This window comes from Staurois parvus, unplaced genomic scaffold (assembly GCF_062004578.1).
Source record: "Staurois parvus isolate SC_StPar_1 unplaced genomic scaffold, SC_StPar_1.0 ptg000551l, whole genome shotgun sequence".
NCBI lineage: Eukaryota > Metazoa > Chordata > Amphibia > Anura > Ranidae > Staurois > Staurois parvus.
Genome location: NW_028318347.1, coordinates 513415 through 529544, shown reverse-complemented (window position 1 = coordinate 529544; position 16130 = coordinate 513415).

Sequence of the window (16130 nt, the reverse complement as noted above, 5' to 3'; positions counted from 1 at the left end):
CGAAACTTGACCTTTGGCCCCAACTAGCTGAATTTGCCCTTGAAAGGCTGTCATGCCCGGCCAGTAGCGTGGCATCGGAGCGCGTGTTTAGTGCGGCAGGAGGTATTGTAACTCCGCGGAGGACACGACTGTCCACCCAAAGTGTGGAGAGACTCACGTTTGTGAAAATGAATCAAGCGTGGATTAGTCTGGATTTCAAACCACCAGTTCCTGACACAACTGACTAAATCCGCCATGAATCATGCCCCAAACATGTTATTATTTTTAACATAGGCCTCTGTATGGCCTTCAAATTAAGCTGCTTACGCTTCGCCACTCTGCCATGGGCCCCTGTACCGCCTCCTCTTGCTGCTGCCAGGTCCATAGTGTGTCATGGGTCCCTGTACGGCCTCCCATTGCTGCTGTCTCCATCGCCACACTCTGCCATGTGCCACTTTCAGGTCTCCTCACACTGCTGGTGGGTTCCATTTTGTCATAGGGTGCTGTCAGATTACGGGCCTCCCATTGCTGCTGCCAGGCCCGTAATCTGCCATGGGCCCCTGTACCGCCTCCTCATGCTGCTGCCAGGTCCAGAGTCTCTCATGGGTCCCTGTACAGCCTCCCATTGCTGCTGTCTCCATCGCCACACTCTGCCATGTGCCACTTTCAGGTCTCCTCACACTGCTGGTGGGTTCCATTTTGTCATAGGGTGCTGTCAGATTACGGGCGTCTCCCATTGCTGCTGCCAGGCCCGTAATCTGCCATGGGCCCCTGTACCGCCTCCTCATGCTGCTGCCAGGTCCAGAGTGTCTCATGGGTCCCTGTACGGCCTCCCATTGCTGCTGTCTCCATCGCCACACTCTGCCATGTGCCACTTTCAGGTCTCCTCACACTGCTGGTGGGTTCCATTTTGTCATAGGGTGCTGTCAGATTACGGGCCTCCCATTGCTGCTGCCAGGCCCGTAATTTGCCATGGGCCCCCGTACCGACTCCTCATGATGCTGCCAGGCCCGTAATCTGTCATGGGCCCCTGTACCGCCTCCTCATGCTGCTGCCAGGTCCAGAGTGTCTCATGGGTCCCTGTACGGCCTCCCATTGCTGCTGTCTCCATCGCCACACACTGCCATGTGCCACTTTCAGGTCTCCTCACACTGCTGGTGGGTTCCATTTTGTCATAGGGTGCTGGCAGATTATGGGCCTCCCATTGCTGCTGCCAGGCCCGTAATCTGCCATGGGCCCCTGTACCACCTCCTCATGCTGCTGCCAGGTCCAGAGTGTGTCATGGGTCCCTGTACGGCCTCCCATTGCTGCTGTCTCCATCGCCACACTCTGCCATGTGCCACTTTCAGGTCTCCTCACACTGCTGGTGGGTTCCATTTTGTCATAGGGTGCTGGCAGATTACGGGCCTCCCATTGCTGCTGCCAGGCCCGTAATCTGCCATGGGCCCCCGTACCGACTCCTCATGCTGCTGCCAGGCCCGTAATCTGTCATGGGCCCCTGTACCGCCTCCTCATGCTGCTGCCAGGTCCAGAGTGTCTCATGGGTCCCTGTACGGCCTCCCATTGCTGCTGTCTCCATCGCCACACTCTGCCATGTGCCACTTTCAGGTCTCCTCACACTGCTGGTGGGTTCCATTTTGTCATAGGGTGCTGGCAGATTATGGGCCTCCCATTGCTGCTGCCAGGCCCGTAATCTGCCATGGGCCCCTGTACCACCTCCTCATGCTGCTGCCAGGTCCAGAGTGTCTCATGGGTCCCTGTACGGCCTCCCATTGCTGCTGTCTCCATCGCCACACTCTGCCATGTGCCACTTTCAGGTCTCCTCACACTGCTGGTGGGTTCCATTTTGTCATAGGGTGCTGTCAGATTACGGGCCTCCCATTGCTGCTGCCAGGCCCGTAATCTGCCATGGGCCCCTGTACCGCCTCCTCATGCTGCTGCCAGGTCCAGAGTGTCTCATGGGTCCCTGTACGGCCTCCCATTGCTGCTGTCTCCATCGCCACACTCTGCCATGTGCCACTTTCAGGTCTCCTCACACTGCTGGTGGGTTCCATTTTGTCATAGGGTGCTGTCAGATTACGGGCGTCTCCCATTGCTGCTGCCAGGCCCGTAATCTGCCATGGGCCCCTGTACCGCCTCCTCATGCTGCTGCCAGGTCCAGAGTGTCTCATGGGTCCCTGTACGGCCTCCCATTGCTGCTGTCTCCATCGCCACACTCTGCCATGTGCCACTTTCAGGTCTCCTCACACTGCTGGTGGGTTCCATTTTGTCATAGGGTGCTGTCAGATTACGGGCCTCCCATTGCTGCTGCCAGGCCCGTAATTTGCCATGGGCCCCCGTACCGACTCCTCATGATGCTGCCAGGCCCGTAATCTGTCATGGGCCCCTGTACCGCCTCCTCATGCTGCTGCCAGGTCCAGAGTGTCTCATGGGTCCCTGTACGGCCTCCCATTGCTGCTGTCTCCATCGCCACACACTGCCATGTGCCACTTTCAGGTCTCCTCACACTGCTGGTGGGTTCCATTTTGTCATAGGGTGCTGGCAGATTATGGGCCTCCCATTGCTGCTGCCAGGCCCGTAATCTGCCATGGGCCCCTGTACCACCTCCTCATGCTGCTGCCAGGTCCAGAGTGTGTCATGGGTCCCTGTACGGCCTCCCATTGCTGCTGTCTCCATCGCCACACTCTGCCATGTGCCACTTTCAGGTCTCCTCACACTGCTGGTGGGTTCCATTTTGCCATAAGGTGCTGGCAGATTACGGGCCTCCCATTGCTGCTGCCAGGCCCGTAATCTGCCATGGGCCCCCGTACCGACTCCTCATGCTGCTGCCAGGCCCGTAATCTGTCATGGGCCCCTGTACCGCCTCCTCATGCTGCTGCCAGGTCCAGAGTGTCTCATGGGTCCCTGTACGGCCTCCCATTGCTGCTGTCTCCATCGCCACACTCTGCCATGTGCCACTTTCAGGTCTCCTCACACTGCTGGTGGGTTCCATTTTGTCATAGGGTGCTGGCAGATTATGGGCCTCCCATTGCTGCTGCCAGGCCCGTAATCTGCCATGGGCCCCTGTACCACCTCCTCATGCTGCTGCCAGGTCCAGAGTGTCTCATGGGTCCCTGTACGGCCTCCCATTGCTGCTGTCTCCATCGCCACACTCTGCCATGTGCCACTTTCAGGTCTCCTCACACTGCTGGTGGGTTCCATTTTGTCATAGGGTGCTGGCAGATTATGGGCCTCCCATTGCTGCTGCCAGGCCCGTAATCTGCCATGGGCCCCTGTACCACCTCCTCATGCTGCTGCCAGGTCCAGAGTGTCTCATGGGTCCCTGTACGGCCTCCCATTGCTGCTGTCTCCATCGCCACACTCTGCCATGTGCCACTTTCAGGTCTCCTCACACTGCTGGTGGGTTCCATTTTGTCATAGGGTGCTGTCAGATTACGGGCCTCCCATTGCTGCTGCCAGGCCCGTAATCTGCCATGGGCCCCTGTACCGCCTCCTCATGCTGCTGCCAGGTCCAGAGTGTCTCATGGGTCCCTGTACGGCCTCCCATTGCTGCTGTCTCCATCGCCACACTCTGCCATGTGCCACTTTCAGGTCTCCTCACACTGCTGGTGGGTTCCATTTTGTCATAGGGTGCTGGCAGATTACGGGCCTCCCATTGCTGCTGCCAGGCCCGTAATCTGCCATGGGCCCCCGTACCGACTCCTCATGCTGCTGCCAGGCCCGTAATCTGTCATGGGCCCCTGTACCGCCTCCTCATGCTGCTGCCAGGTCCAGAGTGCGTCATGGGTCCCTGTACGGCCTCCCATTGCTGCTGCCAGGCCCGTAATCTGCCATGGGCCCCCGTACCGACTCCTCATGCTGCTGCCAGGCCCGTAATCTGTCATGGGCCCCTGTACCGCCTCCTCATGCTGCTGCCAGGTCCAGAGTGTCTCATGGGTCCCTGTACGGCCTCCCATTGCTGCTGTCTCCATCGCCACACTCTGCCATGTGCCACTTTCAGGTCTCCTCACACTGCTGGTGGGTTCCATTTTGTCATAGGGTGCTGTATGGCCTCCCATTGCTGCTGCCTCCACCGCCACACTGTGGCTCCACACTCTGGTTTTGGCCCCGTGACTGCCCAAATGAGTGAAGTGTGCGGTGATTCTAAGATCGACGGCACTCATCTGCATGTCATACTGACTGACAGTATTATTTCTCTTCCCCAGCAGACTCCAAGGGCATTTAAATTAAAGGTACAGTGTTCTGCACTAATATAAAGGCTCTCTGAAGCCTAGAAACACCCTTTTATAAGTTAAATTCGCAGCGAATATATTCGCATCGAATCGAATTTATTCCTCGAATTCGCCGAATCAGCTGAATTGAATTTTTGAATTCTTCGCTCATCTCTAGTCACTATATTGTTCCTGAAATGTTGCCTTTCATAAACTGTTGTGCTAATATCATGTAACATAGAAAATGACAACTCCCAACATTGTATTATATAGGGTGTCTGCTATCAAAGAATACATCAGATTTGGGGTTTAGTGATCTTCAGAAATAAAATGATTTTTAAAAGGTGTAAACAAAAATAAAAAAAAAAATGTCTCCAGGACTCCATGGACCCCTTCATTCCACGCCGTCTCCAGGAACCGGGAAACCACAGAGAAGTCAAGTGTCCCCCGACTTCGTCTACAGGCTGGGATGTCACTCTGGTCGGACGCCACCTACAGGGGAAGAAGCAGACTGCACCGGCCTACATCTGGTCTATGCTTTGTGTGATCAGGATGGCGGCCATTTCTCCCTGAACACAGAGCGCCCTAAACACGAGGTAAATGTGGTGCAGCATTGAGCCCCGTCCAGCTGTAGTGTAGACTTTGACAGGCTGCAGGAAGCAGGGCTGGACGCTGTACCTGTGCCTACCAGGTGTATTATAATGCCAGTATTGCACCCACAGGGGCCGGACCCCCCATGTACAAGGGGCCTAAGAGATACCATCAGCTTGTGTCCCATTCCACCAGACTCCTAGAACTGGAAAAGGACAGTTTTGGGGGGAAGTTCTAGAAGAACCCAGACCACGGTATTGTGCGGTGAAAATATCATCCAACTTTATTCATCATATATATGTGACACTTTAACAACAGAAGGAAAGAGATAGATTGTTTACATTTCAAGGATCCATTTATAACATTTATATCATATAAATGTAGAGGTGGTGGGGTCGGCGTGCTCTTGTCACCGCAGACCACCTTCCAGGTCCTACCAAACCCCCCTCTCTATCCTTGTCCTGCTTCAAGGCCCACTGCATCTGACTCTTCTCTCCCACCCCTCTGAGGATTGCAGTAATCTATCGGCCTCCTGGACCCGTATCCCGCTTCCTTGATGACTTTTCCACCTGGCTGCCCTTCTTCCTCTCCTCTGAGCTACCCACCTTCATCCTTGGAGACTTCAGTATCCCTATTAATGTCTACAACCAGGCTACATCCCTACTCCTCCACTTAACCTCTTCTTTTGCACTCACACAGTGCACACAGTCCTCCACCCACACCGATGGGAACACCCTGGACCTCGTTTTCTCCCATCTCTGCACCCTCCACAACCTCAAAAACACCCCTTTCCCTCTCTCTGACCACAACCTCTTTACGTTCTCCGTCTCCCCATCCTATAACGCCTCCACCCAAAACGTCAAACCATCACCAGCCGTAACTTCCGCAACCTGAACCCGGCCCCACTCTGCAGCTGACCGTCTGTATGACAGTATCCTTCCACTGTCCTGCCCTGACCTGGCCACTACTGCATATAACGACTCACTGTCAGCTGCCTTAGACTCCTTAGCACCCCTAACCACACGTAGCATTAGACCCCGACTGCTTCAACCCTGGCAGAACGACCGAACTAAAAATCTCAAATGATGCAGTTGTGCGCTGGAACGATTAGGGCGCAAAATCAAATCCCCTCAAGCGTTCTCCCTCTACAAATCTGCCTTCCTCACCTACTCCTCCTCTCTCCACGCCACCAAACAAGCCTACTTTGTAACCCTCATCAACACCCTCTCCACCTGTCCTCGCCGGCTCTTCTCCACTTTTAACTCCCTACTCTCTCCCCCCCTCCCCCACCCAGTACCTCACTCACCGTCCACGAGATTGCCAATGACTTCCAAAATAAGATCGACGCAATCCGTAAGGACATAGCCGTAAGGACATAGCCAATGCCACCTAGCCTCCCTCCCACTATAACCCCATCAACTCTCCCCTCCTCTGACCTCGCAACTGCCCTACCCCCCACCACACCTAACGTCCCGCACACTATAACCTCCCCAACACTCCGCTCCTTCAGCCTTGCTACCACTGAGGAGGTCACTAAGGTCTTCTCAGAAGCCCACCTCACCACTTGCCCCCTTGACCCTGTCCCCACACAACTCCAGTCACCCTCCTCCTCCATCCTATGCTCCCTCACCCACATCTTCAATCTCTCCCTCTCTACGGGCACATTCCCCTCCGCACACATCACCCCCATACTCAAAAAACCCTCCCTGGACCCCACCGACCTGAACAACCTTAGACCCATCTCCCTGCTGCCATTTACTTCCAAGCTCCTTGGGTGCTTAGTCTACAGTCGCCTAAGCTCCCACCTCACTGACAATAACCTCCTCGATCCACTACAGTCCGGCTTCCGTCCCCTACACCCCACCGAAACCGCCCTACTCAAAATCACTAATGACCTGCTAACCACCAAAGCTAATGGCCACTACTCAGTCCTCTTACTCCTCGACCTTTCCGTGGCCTTCGACACAGTCGACCACCCCCTCCTCCTTAATAAACTACACTCTCTCGGCATCCGAGACTCCGCTCTCTCCTGGCTCTCCTCCTATCTATTCCAATGCTCCTTTACTGTTACCTATAACACTGCCACCTCCCGCTCTCTGTTGGGGTCCCCCAAGGCTCTGTCCTCGGGCCTCTTCTCCACCTACAACTCCTCCCTCAGCAAACTAATACACTCCATGGCTTCAATTACCACCTCTACGCCGATGACACACAAATTTACCTCTCCACCCCTCGCCTCACCCCTTCAGTCTCCGCCCCTATCACCACATACTGATTGACATATCAGACTGGATTTCGCTCCATTTCCTCAAATTGAACCTTTCCAAGACCGCGATCCTGATTTTCCCCCCAGCCCGTGCCCCCCCCTTACCCTCTCCATCACGACCAAAAACGCCACCATCAGTCCCGCCCTGAAAGCCAAAGTTCTAGGTGTCACTCTAGACTCAGACCTGTCCTTCCAACCCCATGTCCAATCATTGGCAAACTCATGCAGGCTCCACCTCCGCAACATCTCCAAAATACGTTCGTTCCTAACCCCAGACACTACTAAACAACTCATTCACTCCCTTATTATCTCACGTCTGGACTACTGCAACTCCCTTCTCACCGGCCTACCTCATCACAGGCTTTCCCCGCTTCAATCTATCCTGAACTCAGCGGCCAGGCTCATCCACCTTACCAACCGCTCCGCTTCCTCCACCCCCCTCTGTCATTCCCTCCACTGGCTCCCGATTGCCCAACGCATTAAACTCAAACTACTAACACAGACATACAAAGCCATTCATAAAGCTGCCCCAAACTACCTCACTGACCTGATACCCAAATACCACCCAACCCATACTCTTCGCTCCTCACAAGACCTACTTTCTAGCTCCCTGGTCTCCACCTCCCACGCCCGACTACAGGACTTCTCCCATCCTCTGGAACTCACTACCCCAATCCATCAGACTGTCACCTACCCGTCTCACCTTTAGGCACACCCTGAAAACCCATCTCTTCAGGGAAGCCTACCCTGCCCTCACCTAACAGCCGATCTCCTCCACTCCTCCTACAACTCCATCCCCCACAGCCACTTCCTCCTGTACTACTATCCCCTCCCTCCTAGACTGTAAGCTCGAAAAAGCAGGGCCCTCGAACCTCTCGTGTATTGCATTGTTACTGTATTGTCTCATGTTCTGTCCCCCACTATAATGTACAGCGCTGAGCAACCTTCTGCCGCTATATAAATCCTGTATAATAATAATATCATCTATGCCAAGAAACTGATTAACATGTGACACGCCCCTCATTAATACCAGCCCTGCCAACTTATGTAACCCTCTAAACATCCAAATCCCTGTAACTTCCCAGAAGACATTTTCATCGTTTATCCATAACAAGCTGATTGGGTACAAGAGAACCCCGAGCCCCTCCTGCTCATTTCCACGCAACAAGTCCATGTCACCATCTACAAGGTGAGAGGATCTGAAGGAGAACAAGACCATGACCACCAGGACCATCGCTTGACTAAAGCCATGCTCACATTTCTTTCTAATGCCGCTTCTATGGTCTACTCAGATACAGATTTGGCAGATGTACATTCATGTCTTCAAGGAGCTGATCAAAAATGATCTGTGCTTGACCATCTTTTTTGGGGACCTGAGGTGACATTAGGGGTCTGATAGACCTCTTGTGTTTCTTTAAAGAGGATATGTGACCAGCAATATGTTATCATATGCGAGGCTATTAACCCCCTATATGGCAATAATAAAGTTCAGAGAAAAAAAGTTTAAAGTAACAAATGAAAAAAACACACAAAACACATTTTAAAGCCCCCAGTTCCCGTATACATGAGCAATTGCAAGGGTTGGGTGCGGTTATGTAGGAAAACATCAATCACACTACACATTGTACATATCTCTGCACACACCAGAGGGAGAGGAATAACTCTAGGGCCATCATTCATGGTTCACTATATAAACTGATGACCTGTAAAGGCTTTTAAAGCGTCCCCTATGGACAATTTTTGGTACTGAAGTTTGTCACCATTTCACAAGCACATGACATTTTTAAAGCTTGACATGTTTGGTATCTATATACTTGATTCCAACCTCATCTTTCATATTTCATCAAATTGGGTCATATATTGTGTTTTTCTGAACTGGAATTATTGTTAGTGGTTTTTTTTACTGCAAATATGCATTTCATTGACAGCTGTACTAATATTGTGTGACACAAACCACCACCATTTTATTCTCCAGGGTCTCTATTTTCAGAAAATAAGAAAAAGCTTTGGGGGTTTTAAATAATATTCTGGCCTAACAATGTGAATGTAATCATGTGCAAAAACAAGCAAAATCAACTGGAAGCGAAACACACAACAGCAGCAATGTATACAATTATCATCAAATCTATAGTAGGAACTAATGGCCTAAGAAGCAAAGCCACCATATTACTCAACCAAGTTCCAACTAAACCCATCCAAGGAAATGGATCCCACTTCCCCCCACCCAGGTGACTGTTGAAACTCCTTTACCTTGTGTAGATATCCCCTTCTGAGATCCTCATGATCTAATATAAATGTACAACAGTCTCTGACACCAGTTTTTAGACTCTGCCTTGATCTTCCGAGAGATAGTCAGCTGCCATGCAGTTCTGTGACACCACCTTAGGTGATGGAGCCACTTCTGCTGTCAGCTCGGCTATACCATCAATGGTGTCATTGGTTATCTGATCCATGACTCCAGTACACTGGTTCATCTTACTTATCTTAGATTACTTAGATTCCCCATCCCGTCTATGAAGGGCTCACTGCATAAAAAATCTCCACTCCAGAGAAAATGTTTCTTCTCACTGGAAGGCCAGGGGAGTATTGGGAGAAATTGAGGCTTTCCCTTACAGATATGGGGGAGGGGCAACATGACCTAAAGTACAGCTATGGGTGGAATTGAAAGGAAGCCATTTTAGGGCGCTCCTTCCACACAAGAAGCAATGTATATGGAAGGACTAGGAATCCATTGGACCAATGGGGATTAAACATTCTGCAATACATTGAGACACCATGAAATGTTACTGGCCTGTGATTGGCTCTCCTATTGTTAGTGAAGTGAGACTCCCCTTGTCAGTGTCATTAATGGAAAGAGACCATGTGAAATGTTTCTTCCAAATCCAAAAAGGTGACCCCCCTTGGGTAGGTAGCCATCCTACTATTCCTGATAGGAGTTTGTAGTCCCTACTACTACAGGAAACATGCGGGCGATCATTTACACCTTTTACAGCAGGACAGTAAATATCAGAACACAATTCAAACATCAGACCAACAGCAGGAAGTCTGCTAACTGAATGTGTAATGCAATCTGTCATTAGCATTCCCAGAGTTCCCTCTGCAACATAGTTGTATCAGCTGTTGGTCCTGTCTGTAGATCTGTTATTTTCCCGCCTTCTGTAACAGCGTGACAACCCTGATCATTCTGCAGGAACATTACACAGCAGCGTTGTCACCCTGTACAGGGAAGTCTTAGATAGATTATAAGTAAGACACACAACAAGTAAAGCCCAACTTCAGCAAACGCTTCTACAGCAGTTACAGCAACAGGTTCTCTATAAGGTCCAACCCCCATATGAATGACAACTGACAGTTGTGAGCACCCCCAGCAGTGTTATAGGATTTGCCTCAACCCCTCCAACTGCCATTTTTGCCAAAATGATCAGACTTCTACAGGAAGTAGAAAAAAAACGATCTACTGGGAAAATCAACTAAAAATGTTACAAGGGGAGACTCGATAAAACAAAAACTGCTGTGTTAATGACAGATTGCACCATTTATGTAATGATTGATTTTGTCCATGGTAGTGCCAATGTCCTTACGTTTTCAGAGACAAGGAGAGCTCTTTGCAAACTTTACCCCAAAGAGAGACCTGTCCTTTCATAGACATGAAATTGAACCCCAATTGGAGGAGTTTCAGTCCCCAGAAGTGGCAGGAATATGACCGCACACGTAGATCTTTGTAAGTTCAGATCTCTTGCAGTTGTGCTGTGTGAATATTCTAAGGAGATGAGTAATAGCTGGACAGAGGAAGAAGACAAGGACATCCATTCTTCACCTAATGGTATCCCTGAGACTCTCAGCAAAACCAGATGGAACACAAGTGGGCAGCTGAACTTAAATGGTACTGTTGAATGCATCCCATAAACAGCAGAAAATCAGTGTTGGAAGGCTTCTGGCCACTTCGGGAGTTGCTTTTTCACTGACCAGAGACTTCATCTTGGGTGTTCAAGCTACAGACCTGCCTGCAAAGCTGTCATCTATGAAAGGAGATGAAACATGGAAAGGAAGCATTGATCATGGGAGAGGAGGTGGAACATGTAATGAGAGGTGTGGAGAAGGTGGACTTAGCTGGAGCCCTCAACCATAGCTGATGATATATCAATAGTCAGAAGAACCTGGAATGGACTCTCCCACTGAGGCTTCCGAGACTTGGTAAGATGACAATAGACCCCATCCTAGTCTCAGGTACTGAGGCAGTGTTGGTCATGTATTACCTCAGGATCTGGCAATGAAGAAAACACTTGGGAACATATCTCAGTTGGTGAATGATGAAAATGCATTACATGTTCAGTCAAAGCTCCTTATAAAATAAAGATAAGAACCAAGAGGGAAACAGTTCAGTCATTGGTGCTTATCTAAAAATATGTCAAAAGGTAAAATATTCACAGACCTTCTAGTTGTGTTTCTGATGGACATAATCACTAAACACAATGCACTCAGTCATTACATTTGTTTGTTTTTTAGAGTAATATTTTATCTGTTCACTTCTTCTCTAGCTTGTGGGGTGACATTGGGGCTGTGAAACTAATGGGACACCGGCAACTACTTTAATATCCATTTTCTTCTTCTCTGCAGCTAAAATTTATGAATCCTCTGATGATAGATAAGCTCGGCATTAACTGTAAAAGCTTTTTCCCATTCAGCATGTCAGCATTAAAATGGCTTCTCTCCAGTGTGAATCCTCTGGTGTGTGATAAGATGTGACTTCACTGTAAAAGCTTTATCACATTCAGAACACTGATATGGCTTCTCTCCAGTGTGAACCCTCTGGTGTGTGATAAGATGTGACTTCACTGTAAAAGCTTTATCACATTCAGAACACTGATAGGACTTCTCTCCAGTGTGAACCCTTTGGTGTGTGATAAGATGTGACTTCTCTGTAAAAGCTTTGTCACATTCAGAACACGGATATGGCTTCTCTCCCGTGTGAATCCTCTGGTGTGCGATGATATGTGACTTCACTGTAAAAGCTTTATCACATTCAGAACACTGATAAGGCTTCTCTCCAGTGTGAACCCTCTGGTGTGCGATAAGATATGACTTCTTTGCAAAAGCTTTATCACATTCAGAACACCGATATGGCTTCTCTCCAGTGTGAATCCTCAGGTGTGTGATAAGATTTGATTTCTTTGCAAAAGCTTTATCACATTCAGAACACTGATATGGCTTCTCTCCAGTGTGACTCCTCTGGTGTCTGACAAATTCTGACTTAGATCTAAAAGATTGAACACATTCAGAACATTGATATGGCTTCTCTCCAGTGAGATGTTTTGCCTCCATTGTAAAACGCTCAAACAAGAAATAGTTTGAAATGACTCCTCTTATGTATACTTGGGTTGGACTTTATTGTAAAGCCATTGTCACTTCCAGAACACTGAAATGGCTTCTCTCTTGTCCTCTGAGGCTGGATCAATGTTGAAGAGGAACCAAAACCTTTATGACTTTTAGAACGTGGATATGACTTGTATCCCGTGTGAATCCTCCAGTGAACTGCAATAAAGACTTTCAGTCAATTAGGACACCCATATGTTTTGTTTCAATGTGACTTAGTTGTATTTAGGAAGACCAACATGACCGAAAACTTGGTTCATCCATCCACCTGCATAAAAAAAAATATCAGAATTCTATTTAAATGACTAAATAAAGTTAATTATTAAAAATGTATCTTATGCATAGAAAGAATATGTACATCAATATATCATTTTTTAATCAAATAGATTTTATTAAGAAAGTTTATAAGTGCGCACAGTATTCCCAACATTCAGCCCAGACAATGGAGTCATACATTCTCACGTATAGGCAGTTGTGGCACTGTTACAGATCATACAGAACAATAACTTGCTTTGTCTATGATGTCACTTTTACCTTTTATAAACAAATGAACAGAGAAAAGAAGAAACAACCTAGAACAATTCAGCTGTACACGGCAAGTAACTCCCCCCAGTACATACATAGATAGCTGACACCGATCAATGAGGCCTGTGTCTACCCCAAGTATTGGTCTGTAAAGTAGTTACCATTTAGTAGGATGGAACTGGCTCGGTCCTTTTTTTTGTGGCTAAAAAAGTTAAACCTGTAAAGGTCTCTGAAGAATTACCTGGGGGGAGGAAGACCCGGAATATCCAGCCAGATCTGCCAGAGAGACATACAGTATCTCACAGAAGTGAGTCCACCCCTCACATTTTTGTAAATATTTGATTCTCTTTTCATGTGACAACACTGAAGAAATGACACTTTGCTACAATGTGACGTAGTCAGTGTACAGCTTGTATAACATGGAAATTTGCTGTCCCCTCAAAATAACTCAACACACCGTCATTAATGTCTAAACCGCTGGCAAAAAAAGTGAGTCCACCCCTAAGTGAAAATGTCCAAATTGGGCCCAAAGTGTCAATATTTTTTTGTGGCCACCATTATTTTCCAGCACTGCCTTAACCCTCTTAGCAATGGAGGTCACCAGAGCTTCACAGGTTTCCACTGGAGTCATTTTCCACTTCTCCATGACAATATCACGGAGCTGGTGGATGTTCGAGACCTTGCGCTCCTCCACCTTCCATTTGAGGATGCCCCACAGATGCTCAATAGGGTTTAGGTCTGGAGACATGCTTCGCCAGTCCATCACCTTTACCCTCAGCTTCTTTAGCAAGGCAGTGGTGGTCTTGGAGGTGTGTTTGGGGTCGTTATGTTGGAATACTGCCCTGCGGCCCAGTCTCTGAAGGAAGGGGATCATGCTCTGCTTCAGTATGTCATTGTACATGTTGGCACCCATGGTACCCTCAATGAACTGTAGCTCCCCATTGCCGGCAGCACTCATTCAGCCTCAGACCATGACACTCCTACCATCATGCTTGACTGTAGGCAAGACAAGCTTATCTTTGTACTCCTCACCTGGTTGCCGCCACACACGCCTGACACCATCCAAACCAAATCAGTTTATCTTGGTGTCATCAGACCACAGGGCATGGTTCCAGTAATCCATGTCCTTAGTCTGCTTGTCTCCAGTAAACTGCGGGCTTTCTTGTGCATTATCTTTAGAAGAGGCTTCCTTCTGGGACGACAGCCATGCAGACCAATGTGACGCAGTGTGTGGCGTATGGTCTGAGCACTGACAGGCTGACCCCCCCCCCCCACCCCTTCAAACTCTGCAGCAATGCTGGCAGCACTCATATGTCTATTTCCCAAAGACAACCTCTGGATATGACTCTGCACTCAACTTCTTTGGTCAACCATGGCAAGGCCTGTTCTGAGAGGAACCTGTCCTTTTACACCGCTGTATGGTCTTGGCCTCCGTACTGCAGCTCAGTTTAAGGGTCTCAGCAATCTTCTTATAGCCTAGGCCATCTCTTTGTAGAGCAACAATTATTTTTTTCAGATCCTCAGAGTTCTTTGCCATGAGGTGCCATGTTGAACTTCCAGTGACCAGTATGAGAGAGTGAGAACGATAACACCAAATGTAACCCACCCACTCTCCATTCACACCTGAGACCTTGTAACACTAACAAGTCACATGACACCCTGGAGGGAAAATGGCTAATTGGGCCCAATTTGGACCTTGTCACATTGTAACAAAGTGTCATTTCTTCAGTGTTGTCACATGAAAAGATATAATAAAATATTTTCAAAAATGTCAGGGGGACTCACTTCTGTGAGATACTGTACATCCCCTGGGGGAATTACGATGTCGGTGTCAGGGACCCCAGAGCTGGCCGTGATCGCGCACGGGTGCGTGGTGTGCCCGGCCGCACTAGCGTGCGAGTATTGGGACCTGGGAACCCGCAATTGCAGCCGCGCTTGTGCACTCGCACGCCTGGCACCAATCAGGCTGCAGGGCACCCTATTTAAAACAGGTCAGGGCTGTGTCTATGGTCTTACCTGTATCCTGAGTTCCTGTGTTGTAGATTGTCTTGTTGCTGACCCTGATTTGCTGTCTGTCTCCTGTCCTGATCCCTGGCTTGTCTGACAAATCTCCTGCTTAACCCTGCACGTGCTGATCTCCTGTTACCGAACCTGGCTTGTGACCTGCTTATCCTCCTGCCTGCTGATTTTGTACCACTCTGCCTCTACTGTTACCGACCCGGCCTGCCCGACGCTGTTCGTTACATCCTCACATCAGGCTCTCACCTGCTATACACCTCCAGTGGTGCTTCTACCGCAGCTGGGTGAACCCAGGGGCCGCAACCTGGTCTTGGCCTGCTCCAAGTCCATCCCCACCATCAGGGGCCCTGGTGAACAAGTAGAAAGTAGTATTGCTTTTATATATGGTTTGTGAGTATATATCTTCTTTTTTCAATAAATACGTGTTTTACCACGGAAATGCACGATGAGAGTGCGTCCTTGTCTGTTCTTTTCTACTAGTGCTCAGATTTCCCGATCTTAGAAGGGCTGCAACTCTTCGGTTGGCATTTTGGCATCTTCTTGGTTGTATGAAGACTGGAGCGCTGGTTATGTTTGTCTAGCTCTGGTGAACAAGCAGGTTGGGACTTAGATTCCGCGCCTTGGGGGATTCCGGCCTGTGGAACGCTAGAGGCTACCACCGGTAGGTACCTAAAAGAACCATATGGCCATGACAGAGTCTGGAGGAGGACCCTCACCCTGGGAAAAGATGTGCCAACATTTGGCGGCACTCACATGAGCTGTAAAAACACTGGAAGGATACAAACACCTGGAGGGACAGGTTCAGAGCCTAGCCACACCGGCACCCACAACATCAGGCGCAGTGGGGGCGCCTCCTGCCACGGGTTCAGCAGGGCCTTCCATTGGAGCAGCATTTTCCATTCCTCCGCCAGAACCAAGAGTACCAACGCCTGAGCAGTTCAATGGGGATCGAGGGAAGTTCAGGGCTTTTCTTGGCCGATGGGTCTCAAATAAAATCGGGGACAGTAGATTGGGAGACCCCTCCTATACACACCACAGTGGCAGGGTATCATCAGGAGCTTCTCCGTTTGGACGACATTGCATCCCCCCTATTTCCAGTTATCTTGGGGCTCCCCTGGCTATGAGCTCACAACCCCCAAATTGACTGGAAGACCGGGACAATTCAGTTT